The sequence below is a fragment of the Chinchilla lanigera genome, unplaced genomic scaffold (assembly GCF_000276665.1).
Source record: "Chinchilla lanigera isolate Chin_1 unplaced genomic scaffold, ChiLan1.0 scaffold00004, whole genome shotgun sequence".
Lineage (NCBI taxonomy): Eukaryota > Metazoa > Chordata > Mammalia > Rodentia > Chinchillidae > Chinchilla > Chinchilla lanigera.
The window spans coordinates 34,970,547-34,987,265 of record NW_004955405.1 but is presented as its reverse complement, the minus strand read 5'-3'; the positions used below and the strand labels follow the sequence as shown (position 1 = coordinate 34,987,265).

The 16,719-nt window shown below is 43.3% G+C and overlaps 1 protein-coding gene and 1 long non-coding RNA gene across 3 annotated transcripts in view; one reads left to right on the top strand and one right to left on the bottom strand.

Annotated features, from left to right (window-relative positions):
* Anks1b (ankyrin repeat and sterile alpha motif domain containing 1B) overlaps positions 1–16,719 on the top strand; it is a gene marked incomplete at its 5' end in the record, with an annotated part of 1,074,464 nt that overhangs the window by 788,811 nt on the left and 268,934 nt on the right.
* The window catches only part of LOC102016013, a 20,458-nt gene continuing 16,321 nt past the window's right edge, over positions 12,583–16,719 (bottom strand). Inside the window, exon 3 of the long non-coding RNA XR_259432.1 lies at positions 12,583–12,772. This is a non-coding gene — a long non-coding RNA (uncharacterized LOC102016013). The remainder of the gene's footprint in view (positions 12,773–16,719) is intronic.

The window sequence follows — 16,719 nt, the reverse complement described above, 5'->3', positions numbered from 1 at the left end:
AGTGCGTGTATGTGTGTATGTGCATATTGGAAGTTGTCGTCATTCAAAAAGATCCCAGAGAAGTACAATATTGCCTTTGAAAATCAAGGTTTGTGTGACGGAGCTACCCAAAATGTTGGTATGAGAGAGAGAAGTGGAACTCTTACCGTCAGCTTTGTCAGCGTAGAGAAGTTGTGCACAAAGAAACTTTTAAGGGGGCTGGGGATTTAGCTCAGCGGCAAAAGCGCCTGCCTGGCAAGCGCAAGGTCGTGAGTTCGGTTCCCGGTACCGGAGAAAAACCAAAAAAAAAAAAGAAACTTTTAAGATGTGAAGTTCTGCCAACTTACAGGCGCAGTGCGTCTCAAGTTAGAGCTTGAAATAAGGGCCAAGAATTGTTCCCTTTGTTCTCTCGTCTGCTTTTACTCAGAAGGGGATGTTTTACCAATAATGCTGTGCCTACCGCCATCATTAATAACAGCATACTCTTACTTTCATACTGATAGATTAATGTTAATAGAGGAGTACATCGGAAGAGATTGTCAGGCTCGTTGTTCCCTCTACAGGCACTAGCTGGACAAACCCCTAGTTTGAATTACTGTCCCTCCAAAGGCTTGTTAAGAGAACTAATGACTGGATAACAGTGGATAAGTACATTCAGATTTTTACAACTCATAGGTTACTCAGGTCTGGCATATGGTACTAATAAATTTTCACAACAGTTCTTACTGCTACTGACAACCTTAAGAATCCCCCATGAGAGAAGTTTTAGACAGAAGGGTGACATATTTTCTCCATGAGAAGATGTATGAAATGTGGATGAGTTAATTATAAAATTAAAAATAACTATCTAAGGCCCATGCAAACAACTTATTAGCCATTTTCTAGACAAAAATATATTAAAACTGTGAAAAACTATGTTAATTTCTTTCACAACCATGTATCTACTGAGGAGACTTGAGTAAGACCAAATAAATTTGAACACTGTCCAATTTATTAACTTGTGAATCTCAGTGCAGAACAAATGATTCATTTCTTCCCATTGGATTTACTGTTACTTACCAAAGAAAGGATTCCAGCGCAGGCTCATTATATCCCACCATACTGATAACAATGAAACTACCCATGGAATAAACACCATACAATTCAGGTTTCAGTGCATTCTTAAATCCCTATTCATAAATATAGAATGGCTCTGAAAGTCTACAGTGGTTGGTTGTCTTTCTTAAATACCTTTGGGTAGAAACAAATAAAATAGCTAAGGTAGCAATATCCGCATGTGTTCTATGAAAATTATTTCACATGTCCCATGGAAATAATTTGAACTCATTTTTGCAACAGTGAATTGATTAGAAGATCGTTTGCTTCTTGCCTAAGAGCTACTAAAACTATACATGTATTCATTTATGGTTGTCAACTTTATCTTCTCTTCTTTTCAATGATTATTGATTTAATTTCTGCCTTTCCAGGGAAATTCTGTGATAATCTAACCACTTGGAGGTATATTAAGAAAATCCAAAGGAATTTGATAATTTCCGTTAGTTCTTTGATAATGTGACTATATTTGCTTTAAATGCTACAGAGATATCATCCTATGAGTATCAGATTCAGATTTACTACTTGCTTTGATGTTTTTATTTTATGATCCACATTATAAATTCACACCCTATCTACCCTACCCTCATTGCTATGACTACAATTAAATGTTCCCTCTAAATCTCTTTTTTGCATTGTTTATGACTATATGTGTGTATATTAAATAAAAGCAAGTGGTAACTTAGGTTCACAATGAAGGAAAATAATCAGCAAATTCACAAATTGCAGGGGAGGGATAAGGAGGATGGATGTTCTAATTCCATTTCCAAACCGATTATTTTAAGTAAAAGGTTATGCCTTCACTGCAGGACATTAATAAATGAGAAAATATTCATATTTTCACATCAGGGAGGCTACATCAGTCAACACTTGAAATAGTAAGCACTTTAATCAAAGCAGAGGGCTTTAACTAAATGACTAGATGTGAGTGTTCGAGTGTAGAGCAAACTTTATACATTATCTGTGGATTTAAGTATTTCGTTTATACCCAGGTACATTAGAGCTGGTTCCTCATAGGTCTTCAGGACAGCTAAACACAACTCTGAGCTGTAGACTTTTTCAGGCATGAACCAGGCGGAGCTCTGGGACTCCACCACCCTCACCTTCAGTCCGCAGATTTCAGGCTCTTCCAGGGATTCTCCTGACGCTTCCCTCACTTGGCCCAAGTTTTGGCGGAAGTGCCCTTCCTGAACCATCTTCTTCCAAATGAAGACTTGTAGCTGTCTTCACTTTTCAGTGACTTTTAGCTCTCTCATATATGGCCTGGAGATTGGTACTGGCCTGTCTGGCTTTATCACGTCCACTGTCTTTGGCATGTCTGCTTCACCCTTACTGCACTGATGGCCTAAACTGAGATAGAATTGTACTACGGCAAAATGTACTAAACCACTAAAGCTGCATGGGAAGTCATATAGCTTTTCTTTTTCACTGAAAGTGAAGTTACGTTCTTGCAGTATCTTGGGGTCAATATTATGAAATATGTATTACAAAAGTGTTCATATCAGAGTTAATAAAATGTGCACACAATGAAAATAAATAAACAGTGCTTTTTAATCTGAAGAGACAGTCCTCAGTGCTCAGCAATAAATACACTTCATGAAGAACTGAAACCTCTGATTACAGCCATTTACCCTTCTCTGTGTGAAAAAAGCAATCAGGTTCTGATTATCCAGAAGTTTCTACCTTAAGCATTTTTTTTCGTTTTAGATTTTCATTTTAGTACCAGGTTATTTTTTCCTCTGCCAAAATTTCATTCAGCCTCCTCCTGATTCAAGTAAAAATATTCCAAATGTGCTCTGCAGAAGCAACCTCCACCTCTCCCCTAGTTCATGTTGGGGCGGATGGAGGAATTAGATCCAAGAAAAGCTCGGTGTTCCAGCCCCTCCTTCCACCCCCAAGGGCTACAAAGTGCTCTGCACCAGGACCAGCCAAGTGCTTAATGAAAATATGAGTCCACTTGTTCAAAAGTTACTTAAAATTTTAGAGAGAGTAACAACAGGACAGGAAACCAAGCACGGGCACCCTCCTCCTTGAGGTCAACGCTCTTCTTGTTCCTTGGTGTGGACTCAGACTCCTATCCGGTCGTTTTCTTCGATCTGAAGGACTTCTTTTAACATTTTAATAGTAGAAGGCTGCTAATGATAACTTCTCTCACCAGTTGTGCTGGTGAAAAGACTATTTTGCTTTCACATTTGAAAGCTATTTTTGCTGAATATAGAATCCTAGGTTAACCACTTTAAAGGTGATACTTTGTGCTTTTTTTGCATTGTTTCTGACAAGCTATCTGCCATTTTGCTGCTGTTTCTCTGTACATATATCTTTTATTCTCTGGCTGTGCTTAAGAGTGTTCTCTTTTTCTGGTTTCAAGCAATTTGATCTACACTGAAGTAATGTATGTTTCTTGTGTGTGAAGTTCTTGCAGCTGCGTAGACATGAGAGTTACAGTTTTCATGAACGTCAGAAATTTATTGGTCATCATTTCTTAAAGTAGTGTTTTCTCTCTCCCCACCTCTCTCTGCTGTCCTTTGGAGACTCCAATTATGTGTATATTAGGCCATTTAAAGTTGGACATCACTCACCAATGCTCTAAATTTCTTAAGTATTTTTTTTAAATCTCTGTATCATTCAGATAGTCTCTATGGCTGTGACTTCAAGTTTACTAATCTTTTATTTTTTTAATAATATTTTTGTCTTTTTGAGACTGGGTCTCCCTGTGCAGTTCAGGCTGGCATTGAGCTCACATTATAGCCCAGGCTGGTCTTGAACTCACAATGATCCTCCTGCCTCAGCCTCCCAAGAGCTGGGATTATAGGCGTGTGCCACCACATCCAGTTTACTAATCTTTTATTCTTATAATAATAGCTAATCTGTCATTATTAGTACCACCATGTCTTATTGCACATTGTAGCTTTTGTCTGCAGACTTACCTGGTCTTTTGTATACCTCTCACATCTCTATTAAGATATTCAGTCTTTCCTCTAAACTTATTGAGCATATGGGATACATTACAATAACTGCTTTAGTGCCCTTGTCTTCTGATTCTAAGATTTGTTTTAACTTGGGGTTGGTTTTTGTTGTTTGCTTTCTCCTCACGGTTCTTTGCATGCCTCATCATTTTTTATTGTATGCCAGATATGAATTTTACCTTGCTGGGTGCTGGATACTTTTGTATTTCTATATATACATGTGCTTGAGAGACGTTCTGGAACTCAGGGAAGTTCTTGGAAACACTTTGATCCTTCAGATCTTTTTTTAAGGTTTGTTAGGTAACACTGAAGCACTGTTTAGTCTATTACTCATACCTCCCAGCACTAAGGCTGGTGCTCTGAGTATTTGATCCATGCCTTTGGAAGTTAGACAACAGCGTTTTAAACTATTATCAGCTCTGTTCGAGTTCTAAGAACTAGGCCCACTAATTTTTCAGGTGTTTGTTTTGTCTGGCTTCTGTCTGCATGCCTGTTTTCCCTCCCCTGCAGTACTCTGCCCAGAAAGCTCTAGCTGTCTGGATTCTCAGCTATATCTCCTCCATTCAGCAGGTCTTCCATGTTGCTCCTGGGCCTGTCCTCCCTGCACTACTCCCTGGAAATGCTCTCAAGGTGGCCCCTGATGCGTGTGGGCTTCATCTTGCTTCTCATCTCAGGCCATCACTGTCCTTCGTTGCCTTGGGTCCAAAGTCTTGAAAACCAGTTTCATATATTCAGTCTAGATTGTTCATTTATTCAGGCAGGAGAATAAGTGTGATCCCAGCACTCCAACTTAGCCAAAGATGGAGTCCATGTACTGATGTTCATCCTTGCAGATGGGGGCCCCACACCTGAACATCAGCATCAAGGTCTTCGCTGGTGGCACCCGGGCATCCAGAGTTTCTAAAAGCTCCCCGAGTGATTTTCATATGCAGCCTGGGCTGGCAACTTGCGCTGTCATCCGCAGGCAGCTGTTAAAAGGGTTCTCGTCAGGTGGATGACATGATGGTGAGCGGAGGCCGGGCCCGGAGCTGACACACTCGAGGAGGAGCTGAGTCAGCACTCCGCTCTGCAGCTGCTTCTCGCTCTGAATGTGTTTGGCAGGGCAGAAAAACACCAGAGAAACGCAAACCCCGCTCCCCTGCAAAGAGCCTGGGACATCCCTGATTTCTAAGTCCATAAACATAGTGTCCATTTTCATAATCATGACCCATGCATCAAGAAGAGGGTAAACTGCAGACACTCTTCAAAGGAGGCGAAGACAAGTACAATACATTTCAAAAACGCTTCTCAACAGGGGCAAAAACTGCTTCCGTGCGACCCTTCAAAGGCTAAGCTGCTGTTATGTGAAAATTCCACTTACTGTTTATAAAGTAAAGGGCAAGACGTGCAGTGTGTGTCAGGGTTTCAAATGCGCCCTCTCTGCTTTCATCTTTATCTTAGAATCAGGTCACTTTACTTGGAATCCTGGATCCACCGCTCAGTACGTGACCTTAGAAGAAGCAACTTAGCCTCTCTGGGACTCAATTTCTTATATATAAATAGAGGATAATAATATCTGCCCTGCTGGCTTCATAGGTTTCCTGTGTGACTCAAAATCGGAAGACAGCTTTTTGTTACCCACCCCTTTGTTTTCTCTCCCTGTTTTATTTTTCTTCTGCCTTTCCTCAGTTCTCTGGATCCCTTTCCCGGAGGAGGCTGGGAGCTGGCCCCTTGGGGCACGCTCTCACAGCTGAGCTTCTGCCACCCAGAACTCACCGTGGGAGCACAGGTCGTCCTGTTTAGTGTGCAGACTCCAGTATCAAGGACGTCACTGCTCAGCTCCTGTCTTCCCCCATTCCCAATTCTCTGGGCCTCGCAGATTGTCCACCAGGTGCCATCTTTTCCTGCCAGTCCTGTGCAAATCCTCGTGGCTTTGTCCTTCGTTAAACCTTTCCATTCCCAGAGTGGGGGAATGTGGGAGGACTCTGAGCTTTGTCTAGCAACACTGAACAAGAATTGAGCCCCTTTTTCCCCTGACTGTGCTGATACAGAATGGCTAGTGTCTTTTTCCCCAAACTACATAAGCATTGAACCTTGATCTTTGACCCTCAGCATTGAAACTGAGCCAGCTAGACCGTTTTGTTCCTGAAGCAGAGGACCTTGTCAGAGAGGAGGAGTAATGACTTAGGTCAGGGATGTCGTCATTCTCCAGTCACCACAGATGTAGTAAGCCTAACCCCTCCTCACATCTGTTCCAAAGTTTCAGCTTGACAGCCCGGAAGTATGGGATCTTCTGACTGCTTTCTGAAGCAGTTCGCTGATGCTTCTTCATGGAAAGTGTACCTTTTAATTATGTAACATCGTCCCTTATAATGTAATCAGTTAAGTTTTTCTGCATTTTGGTTGGATTTCTAATACAACATGAAGATTTTTTCAAAGTTTTCTCAAGATGTTTAGGACAGAACCTGTTGCTGAAGGAATTCAGCTGCACTGCTGCTAAATTATAACAAACTGCTGCTGCGCTTCCAGGAGATTTGAGAGGGGAAAGAGTCTCGTGGATTGTTCTATGGTGTAGAACATAAACAGAAAAAGTCCTCCATAGATTTAAATACACACGTAAAATGCAGATAAACCCTATTCATGCTACTCTGGTGGAAAATATTTAAGAGATTGAAAACTATGCCGGAAAGATAAGCTTCTACGTCTTAGGTGAAAGGGAACCTAGAGAGGTCTTTTCCGTAGAAGAAAACTATTAAAAATTGAAAATTCAACATAAAGCTACCATGACAGAGCGGTAATAAATAAAGATTTGAGGGAAATCATGAAAGTTAACCCTACCAGTAAGGTAGGAGTATAAGATTTGTACAAGCCATTATGGAAATAAGAGAAATAATGAGGTTAGGTGATTCTGTAGCTTAGGATTTATATCTGTTTCAAAGATGTTTAAGGAGTGCTTAGAGTTTGAGCTATTTTAGTAGCGATGTATTATGTTAAATTGTAAACTTGTGGTCTCAAATTCTTTTTGAACTTAACGCTATTACCGCGAACCTCAGAAAGCTTTCAAATTCTTTAGTGTACAGATTTTATGCCTGGCGCCCTACCGCCACCTGGTGGCAACATACCTAAAGTATATGTCAAATTACTAACTCATCAAGTAATTTCTTAAATGCAAAAACTGCCAAGCTGAAATTATTCAATGCCAGCTTCACGGTAATCCATGCCTCTGGAATTAACATAATAAATATGATTCTGAATAGTTTTACATTTTTCAGACATTGAAACACTGAACCCAAACACCATAACTCAAATTGTTTAACAACGTGAAGAAACTCTCTACTGTGCATTTCACTAATTAGATTAATTTGAACAGTAGTGTCATTTTAAATGTGCATATGTTCTCTAGGTGTATATTGATTACCTTTCTGTAGGTTATTTTATGGACAAAATATAAATAAGAACTTTGATTTTTTTTTCATTATCATATAGTGGTAGAAGGGGAAATGTATTTTAGAGCACTGACCATCAGAAGAACTTCCAGACCAATGAAGAAAATAAGCATCTACACAATCTGTGAGACTATAAATATTAAGGATGAACAAAGACTTTCCCTGCGAGCAGGGAGGCCGGCGGCAGAACAGGTAGGCTGAGGGCCTAGCAGAGTAGACAGCCAGCAGCGGGGGGTGAAAGCGAGGTTTGAGCGGTAGCCTTCGGACGCTTGAGTCCTAACTGCACTTCCTGTAATTAGGAATCCACACTGGGCAGGCACTTCACCTCCTCTACCCTTCCATTTCCTTGCTTCTGAAGTTTACATAATCACTTTCCAGGTTGTACTGTTGTCGGTACTGAATGAAACAATCCGGTAAAGCATTTTGCACAATGCTTTGCAAATAGAAAGCACTCAGTTTTTGTTTAAAGGAGGTCGAGTGAGAGGGCAGCTTCCAAGCAAATAAAATATATAAGAAGCATTAGCAGTTCTCTATTGCCACAACATTGTGACATGATGAACATGAAAAATAGAGCAACTTAATGCAAGAAGTATTTGTCTAGCTCATTTGACTATGAGTAACGTTTAGCTGGGCTTGACTAGAAATACCTTCTGAGTTCCGCTAGCTGCCTCACGTCTGGAAATTGGTTCTGGTAGTTGGGGTGTGCGAGTCAACAGATCTCTTACGGTCCCAGGTGAGACAACTGGAGTTCCATGTGCCAGTTTGCTGGCATGCTGCCTCTGGCCCATCCTCACAGCAGGGCGAGAGAGCGAGAGAGAGAGAGAGAGAGAGAGAGAGAGAGAGAGAGAGAGAGAGAGAGAGAGAGAAACTGCGCAAGCACTCTTCCAGCCCTCTACTTGCATTGTATCCACTAACAAATAGCCAAAGGTGCATGGCAAACTGGGAATCAACCTGCAGTAATTCACCTCTTCACAGGAGAAGCTGCAGATCCACAGCAGAGGGCTTGCACACAGGGAAGGATGAAAAGGGGCCACTAATGCCATCAACTCCACCACGAAAGGTTTGACTCGGGAAAGAAGAGAAAGGATTTGAGAATTGTTCATAGTCTTACCGCTGTTTGTAAGTCCCAACTCAGGATTTGTGAAATCAAAGTAATCCAGAAATCTAACATGAATAATGAAGACCCACACAGCAAAAAAGACCTGAACAGGACACTATAAGGGGGTATAAATTTATGGAAAACTTTGGGTCGGGAACCTCAAGCAGTGTGCAGTAACCTGATGATAAACACGCTGTATGATAATGGAGTTGCCAGATCTAAAAAAGCTAGAAGATTGCTTATTGAATTCAGAGACCATCAAACTAAATTATTTTAGAAAATTAAGCCTAAAGTGTTTGTCTAATGAGGAATCATTTTCACGCCTGGCGCAAATATTTGTTGCCCATTTATTCTGTTCAAAACGGATGCGCAACAAATACGTTCTTAATGGAATTTGGTCCCTCAGGTTAATTGAATCTTCCAGACAGGCACGAGGAGTATTCATAACAGAAGTGATCGTGTCAGTGCCTCCTCTGGCATCTTCCCCTTTACTAAATGTCAGTCTTGCTCAATATTTTATCCTTGAGCCCTCACCTGCCAGTGCTGTGGTCTTCAGTGACGTCACTTAGGCGAAGGTTGGCACTGCAAGCAGCTGACTTCCAGGGCCAGGTCTGCAGCTTTCTTGCCGAGCCAGGCTCCCAGTCCACACAGCATCTCCTTCTCCCAAGGGAGAATAAGCACCGTGGAGTCATGGAAGACACTCCCGGCTGTGCCTTTTTAAGATCATGATTATTAACCACTGTCAGCTCCATCACGATGTAAATACACTCTTCTCACTCCTGTATCCCGAGCTTTCAGAACAGTTCCTAGCACACCGAAGATAGTGAATAAACATTTGCCAGTGGGCTAAGGGTCAGTTATGCATGAAGCAGTGTTCCAAGTGCTAATGTATACAGACAGATCGTGTCTCACCTTAGCACTGTGATTTGTGCACTGCTCCATTCCCATTTTGCAGATAAAGTAGTGTCTGACAAGAACTGTTGATTTCTGATGAGAAAAGCCAGTAGCCCCTGATATTTTATATACATAAGTATCTTGGGCAAGAAAGGAATTGCATCACGCTGGTTTTAAAACAGTTACATCTAACAATGCAGTGAATTCTCACAATTTTTCTCTCATATCCTCAGCTTTGCAAGGAAATGTTTCAACAGTGCTGGCTAGGATGGCTCCATATCTTATTCATGATAATCACTGAATAACTCATGTTTTTCAGGAGGCATACAGGTACAATCTCTGCTGCACACCGCTATAAACAACCCTGTATCATCACCCCGTTACCGTTATTTTACACACACTGAAATGATAGTAATGGGGTGGTGATGCAGGGTTCACACACACTTGTGTGTACATAAATGTACCATATGTACAAAGACAGAGAGACCGAGGTAGAGAGAAAACAATTCACCATCTCCCAAATGCCAAAAAATGAAATATGGACCTCTCCTCAGAAATTGTGCTACAGAGGCTGGGCATAGTGCCACACGCTTATAAACCCAGGATTCTGGGAAATTTAGGCAGGAGGACTGGAAGTCCAGCCTAGTCTAGGTAATCAAGTGACTTAGTCAAACTCTGTCTCAAATTAAAAAACAAAGAGGGCTGGTGTTGTGGGTCACTGTGAGCACCCTGAGTTCAATCCCCAGTACCACAAAAAAGAAACAAATGGCGCTAAACAGAGAGAAAACACCACACCCTGACCTGCTGTGCTTTGGTCCTTGGAAGTCTGGAGAAGCAGGGTTCGGTGGAGAAACCCAAAGAGAATCCACAGACCCCAGGTCCTATCCTTCCCCACGCTGTCCCCGAAAATAAACAGAAGAGAAACAGTTCGCCCTCACACATCTCTCCTTGGGACTGTGCCCCGCCAGGAGAGCAGGTGGTAATACAAATGCTGCCTGAGGGAACCGAGGCGATTAGTCCTCTCCCAGGTAACCCTGTGATGTCCCACTTCCAGAGGTGCAGGACTGGGAGCTTTGGATGCGGAGAACTGGACACCTTTAGAAAGCAGAGAAGCACCAGAGGGAGAGCCGGCTTGCGGGGCTGCACGGGGCAGAGTGAAGAGGCCTGGCTCACAGATGAGCGACTTCAGGTTCTGGCTCCTTACTTCCCCTGGGGCGAGACCCCCTCTGGAACAGCCCTTTTATATAGTTGCGTTCATCCCCCAACTCTGCCCAGCATCAAGAGCCCATATCCGCCCCCGGTGTCCTTTACAGAGCGGCTGCTCAGAAATATTCCGACTGAATTGCTGCCTGGGGAAGAGCAGAAAAGAAAGGCAGAAGGAGCCACAGGCGGCAGGGTCATCGGGGACCCACTTCCCCTACTGGGCAGCAAAGGGCCTAGGAGTGACCACCACCCGTGTGACCTGCGTCCCTTTGTGTCACCATCTGTGGGTGCCTTGGCCCTGGGGCACACTACCACGCCAGGTGAAATGCCTACACTGGAAGGCAGACCACACAGTGCAGATATTTGGGAGGGCCTTCAGGTACCTGACAAGTATGTGACTGGGGATAGGAGGGATACAGCTGTACCAGCAGTTTGTACTGTGAATGGAAGTACTGTATGAACACCTTCTATACCCGGCACTGTTCTAGGCTCTAGCAATGCCATAAGGAACCAAAGAAAACGAGCAAAACCCCTGCCCAGGTGGAGCGACATTCTAGAGAGCGAGCCAGACCAAAAACAGGCAGCAGGAAAGTCTGATACGTCAAATACTGGTGCACACATACCGTGAGGACACAGACGAAGGGTAAAGGTAGAAAAGACGAGCAGAAATGATTCCTTGAGGCGCATTTCTGAGCAAACTGTGAGAATAATCCATGCAGAGGACAGCACTGCGGGCTGAGGGAACAGCAAGGGCACAGTCCCTGAAGGGACCAGGCTTAGGCTGTGAGAGGGACCACAAGGAAGGCGTGACTCTTACCGATGAGCAAGACTGGTGGTAGGAAATGACGTCACAGAGGTAGCTGAGGAGTGGGGACTGTGAACCACCGAGGGCTGGATGGTATTAAGTGTGAGCATGAGCGAGGGCAAGTGAAGAGGAGACAGGCGTGGTTTGCTGTGTTTTGCAGGCCGGCCTTGGCTGTTCTGGAAAGAAAACAGGCCGGGTTTGGGGAGAAGGCGAAAACCTAGCTAAGACTCTGTCCCAGTTGTCAGGACGAGAACCAGCGCTGCCCATACATACTAGAGTGTTTGGGGTGAAACATGAGATTATCCAGTTCCAGATTTTCAGTGAAGACAGACTGATAAGTTAGAGATTGACTACAAGAGAAATGAAAGTGGTGAAGTGTAAGTTGGCTTGTGGTCTGAACGATTTCTTGAGATTAGGAAGGATACTCTGGGCGGGGCTGGGGGGACAGGAATCAAGATTTCCCCCGGGACACAGTAAGTTGGGCGACCCATCACATTTATCACATTAAAACGCCCAGATGCAGTTCTACATAGGAGTATTTCAGCTCTTCTTTGCATTTGAAAGGAAATGATGCTACTGACAATCATTATGATCCATAGCTGGGAAAAAAACCAATGTGTGGCCAAAAACCATTTCCACACTCTGCACCTACGTGAGGACTGTCCTTTCGTACAGAAGCTTTTTGTCTTTATACCCAGCTATTACGCAAACAGTTGGCCTGGGGCTTGGGGCACGAAGGTGCTTTCTTTCCACCCCACACACCTATAACTATTGATGTGATGGTATTTGTCAAGGCACTTGGCACCTCTTTAAGACCGTATCCTTGAACAAATATAGGAGAAGAACTGTAGACCCTTTTAAAAAAAAGCGCAGGTCTCACACCTAGTGATTGACAACTTGCCTACAGCAGGAGTGTGAATTATTTCATCCATTCCAGCTGACTTCCCTCCAAATCTGCTTTTTCACGCGGATGTGAGAACACCTTAAAGTAAAAAACCTCGGGACTTCAGCCCTGATTTTCAAAATCAGACTTTCAAACACAGTGAACTCCTTAAATTGAATTTAAAATAATTGCCTAAGCAAAGCTTTCTTTTTTCATTTAAGACTATTTATTTCACAACCATCTGCCTGTGCTCCCACAGTCATCTAAGTATTAAGATGCTTTTAACCAAGTTCGGTTCACTAACCAAGGTATCGTGTTTCCTTGCGAATGCTTGGTTCAGGGGACTGCAGGCCTGAAACACCATGATGATCGTGCATTTCTGAGCAGACAGGTCTTTTGTAATGTGCAGGTGGACAGCAGAGAAGTCTGGAACGGAATGATAAGATAGGATAGGATAAAGATAGGTAGAAAGGAGACAAGGAAAATCAGAATTTTAAAATTATACTTTTAAGAAAGCTGCAGCTTCAGGATGTGAAGTTACCTAAGGTTACAATGCCTTTTTCCCTTCCAGGCAACTCAGAAAAAGGGAAGGAAGGAAGAAAATGAAGGAAGGAAGGAAGGAAGGAAGGAAGGAAGGAAGGAAGCAAGGAAGCAAGGAAGGAAGGAAATGAAGGAAGGAAGGAAGAAAGGAAGGAAGGAAGGAAGGAAGGAAAGAAGGAAGGGAAAGAAAGACGAAGGAAGGAAGGGAAGGCAGGAGGGAGAGAGGAAGGAAGGATGGAAAGAAAGATATCCTAAGGACTTAGAGACACAATAAGCCTATAAATTGAGCCTGTACTTTCCATCTATAAATGGAATCTGTACTTTTCGTCCAATACTGTAGATTCCCAAATCCTACAGACTTTTCTGTCCCTGAGGAAACAGCCCGATGAGTGGCCACATCTCTAAACTGTAAATGCATGCAAATGTTTGCATTCTAGGTAGCCCACCAAACAGGTGAACTGGCACACAGAAGCACACACCCTAGCTCCCTTGTCTTGAGGACACCCCTATGGCACATATAAACTCCTGAGCCCAGACCATAATGAGCCTCACTCTTTGAGCACCCACACTTCCCTCTGAGTGTATGCTTCTTTCTGTCCAATAAATCTTTCTCTACCTCTCTCATTGCAATTCTTTCCTATGATATAAGTCTGCAAACCTAAAACTTGTAGGGTGAGCCAATGCCCCCAGCTTGTCTTCGGGGAAGCTGCTGAGATCTGGTGAAGTGACACCTCGATTACCAGGGTCTGGTATTTGCACAACCCTGGTTACCTAAAGACAAAAACACCCACTCTGTACTACTCTACATCATGGAACTTGAAGTTCTATCTATTGTAAGGTGCACCGTTATTTTATATATTCCTAAAAAAGAAAAACTGCGGCAAATTAAACTACAACCCAGTACCTTGTGGTGATTCTGTCCCACAGGCAAACCCATCACAACAGTCTTCCATAGCTTTGCCATTCTCCCGTGTAGAGCACTTTGTTCATGCTTCCTGCCTTTGCTGAGGTCCTTGGCATGTACTGTCGTTGTTTTCATGTATTGTAGTACCAGAGCATAAGGTGGTTTCAATATTTGTGGATATCTTCATTCAGTTCCACAATGCACATGATCATTGCAGTTTAATATATATATCAGTTTCTTTCTAATATGTATGGTTTTTCTCTAATGAAGGTATTATTTGCTTCACAAACATCAAACTACCTTCTCCCTGTCCTATTTATACCTTTCTAATTACTGAGCTCATTTCACACTGAATATGATCATGTAATACGATCATATAATAGTGATCATGTAGCACAGTCAATGCTAATGTAATGATTTCGGTTTAAATTACACTCAGCGCATGCACAGGACGGAGCGTGTGTATAGGCTATGCACCACGTCACCGCACTTACCAGCACCGGTGACCGTAAGACACATTACCATTTTAGACAGGAGGAAATGAGGGAAAACATATGCTTTGGAATCAGTGAAGTACGGGACAAGCAGGGGCACCGTGGAAGTGCACAAATGAACACAGAAGAGTTTAGGTCTTGAGTTAATTTATTTTTCTGCTTAGGAAAAAAAACTCCCATTCTATTTTTAGATCCATTGATTTAAGATGATGCTGTGCCCATGTATGAAGGGAGACCTGCGATCTGTCGGGCTGTGGCAATGTAAATGAAGTCACGCCAGGAACCCGACTTCTCCATCGTGGTCGTTGTCAGGCGTCCCCACCACCAACTTCTCCTGCTGCGGCCCCTCATTCATCCCTTGCTTTAAAATCACTGTGCACGTAGCAAAATCATCAAAGCCACCCTTGGGGAGTGGAGGTGCTGGCCTGTGTGCTTGGAATACTCAAAGCAAAGCTCAGGCGGGAGGTTACCGCAGCTGAGAGGACAGGAGAACTACTGTCAGCGTCGACAGGCTGGTATGTCCAGATGAGCCTGTGTGGCTACCCGGCCCAACCACGGTCTCAGCCTAACCAGAACACAAAGACTTGCAAGCTGATGCTTCCAGACGCCCAGCCATGGGCACTTGCTTATTGTCCGCCCTGCTCGCCTCTCCACGCCTTCCTGACCTGTCCTTGCTCTCCTTCTAGGCTCGGTGTCTTCTGATTCTTTGCAGACCTCAAACACGCTCCCTCCTCAGGGCCATGAGGGTCAGTGTGGCCACTTTATGTTCATCTTCGTTTCTCCTTCCGCATCACCTCAGCTTGCCTGTCACCTCCTCAGGTCAAAGCCTCGTCACCACCCGAACGAAAATAGTGCCTCCCACCCTCCGTCACATCACCCTGGATAGATGTTTGTCTGCTGTGTGTATCTTTGTCTTTATAGCCCTAAATCTCTCACTAATCCATCCACTTGTTAATGCTCCCAGCCCCTCACCTCTGCATCCTCTCCACCTGGAATATACAGAAGATGGCCGTGTACAAATGAACACACAACTGACTTCCTGTCTCATCAGTAGTTTTTTTGGGGGGAGAGGTTCTTCATTTGTTTACTATTGGCTTCATACCTTCCCTTGATCACAAGACTTCCCATTTATATGATGCTGTGACTTCTTAGTTTGAAGTGTTCTGTGCACTTTGCCTAAAAGCTGACCGACAGCTGTAGACTCCCAGCTCTACTCTGCTGTTTTCCATGACCCTCTGTCACACGCAGGGCCTTGCTGATGAACTCAGTTCTTATCTCTTCCTGTTGCTGCCTTCTGTGGCGCAGAGCTCCGGGTGACCTGTTACTGATGAACTGCACCAGCAGCAGAGTGTGTGTGTGTGTGTGTGTGTGTGTGTGTGTGTGTATGCATGAGCATGTGTGTTGGGGTCGGGGGGTGACAAAGCAGCTGCTAACCCATTGTCCTTCCCTTTCACACCTGCCCATGCGGACGCAGCACCCCAAGGCTTTCTCCCCTGGAGCTGGGCACCTCTCCAAAACATGGTACTTCTTTAGGGCCTGGGCAAACTGGCTGCTCAAGCTTCCCTGACTAGTGGGGCTCACTGCAAGAATGCCTTTTTTCTTAAGCATATATTGATTTCTACTGTGAGGAAGAAGGATCCAAAAAACATCAAATAGCTCCTGACTTGTAAAGGTAATAAGCAATGATAGTCAAGCTCAAGGGTCCCTTTTCCCCTCTGATTATTACCATCAGAGTATGTGTTTGTGCATGTGTGTGCACACATGGGTGTGTATGTGTGTACAAGCATGCACACACACAGGGGAGTTAAAGCAATAATGATCTAAACTACTTTTTTAATTGATTTGAGGTTTTCAGAGTAACCAGAAGAGAAATTTTTTATAAAGATTTGGCTTCTGCACTTTGGAGTCTGAATAGCATACATTAAATATTTATATACCAACAGTACACACAGATATAAACTTTCATGTGCTAACTGTCCTTATATTTTCCACAAAGATTTACATATTAAAAAGTGGATAATAAGAGCCAAACATGGTGGCACATGCCTGTAATTCTAACACTCAAGAGCCTGAGACAAAGGACTGCCTCAAGTTTGAGACCACCCTGGCCTACATAGTGAGTTCAAGGCCACCCTGAACTCACATAGGGAGGCCCTGTCTCAAAACACAGACCAAAGAAGTGCATAATAATTGCTCGGTTGAAGTGAGAGTGAATGGTGTTGAAAAAAGCAAGTATTGATAAGAGCCCAGATCAGTTCTTAATCCTCACTATGCATAAAAATCACTTCAGTAGCCTTTTAAAAATACCAGTGTGCAGGCCCACCTCCAGATATCTCTATTCAATTAGTTGAACTGGGTTCTAGGCTTGTATTTTTCACAATACTATCAGGTGATTATAATGTAAAATGAGAGTTTATTTTTTTTTTTTTTTTTTT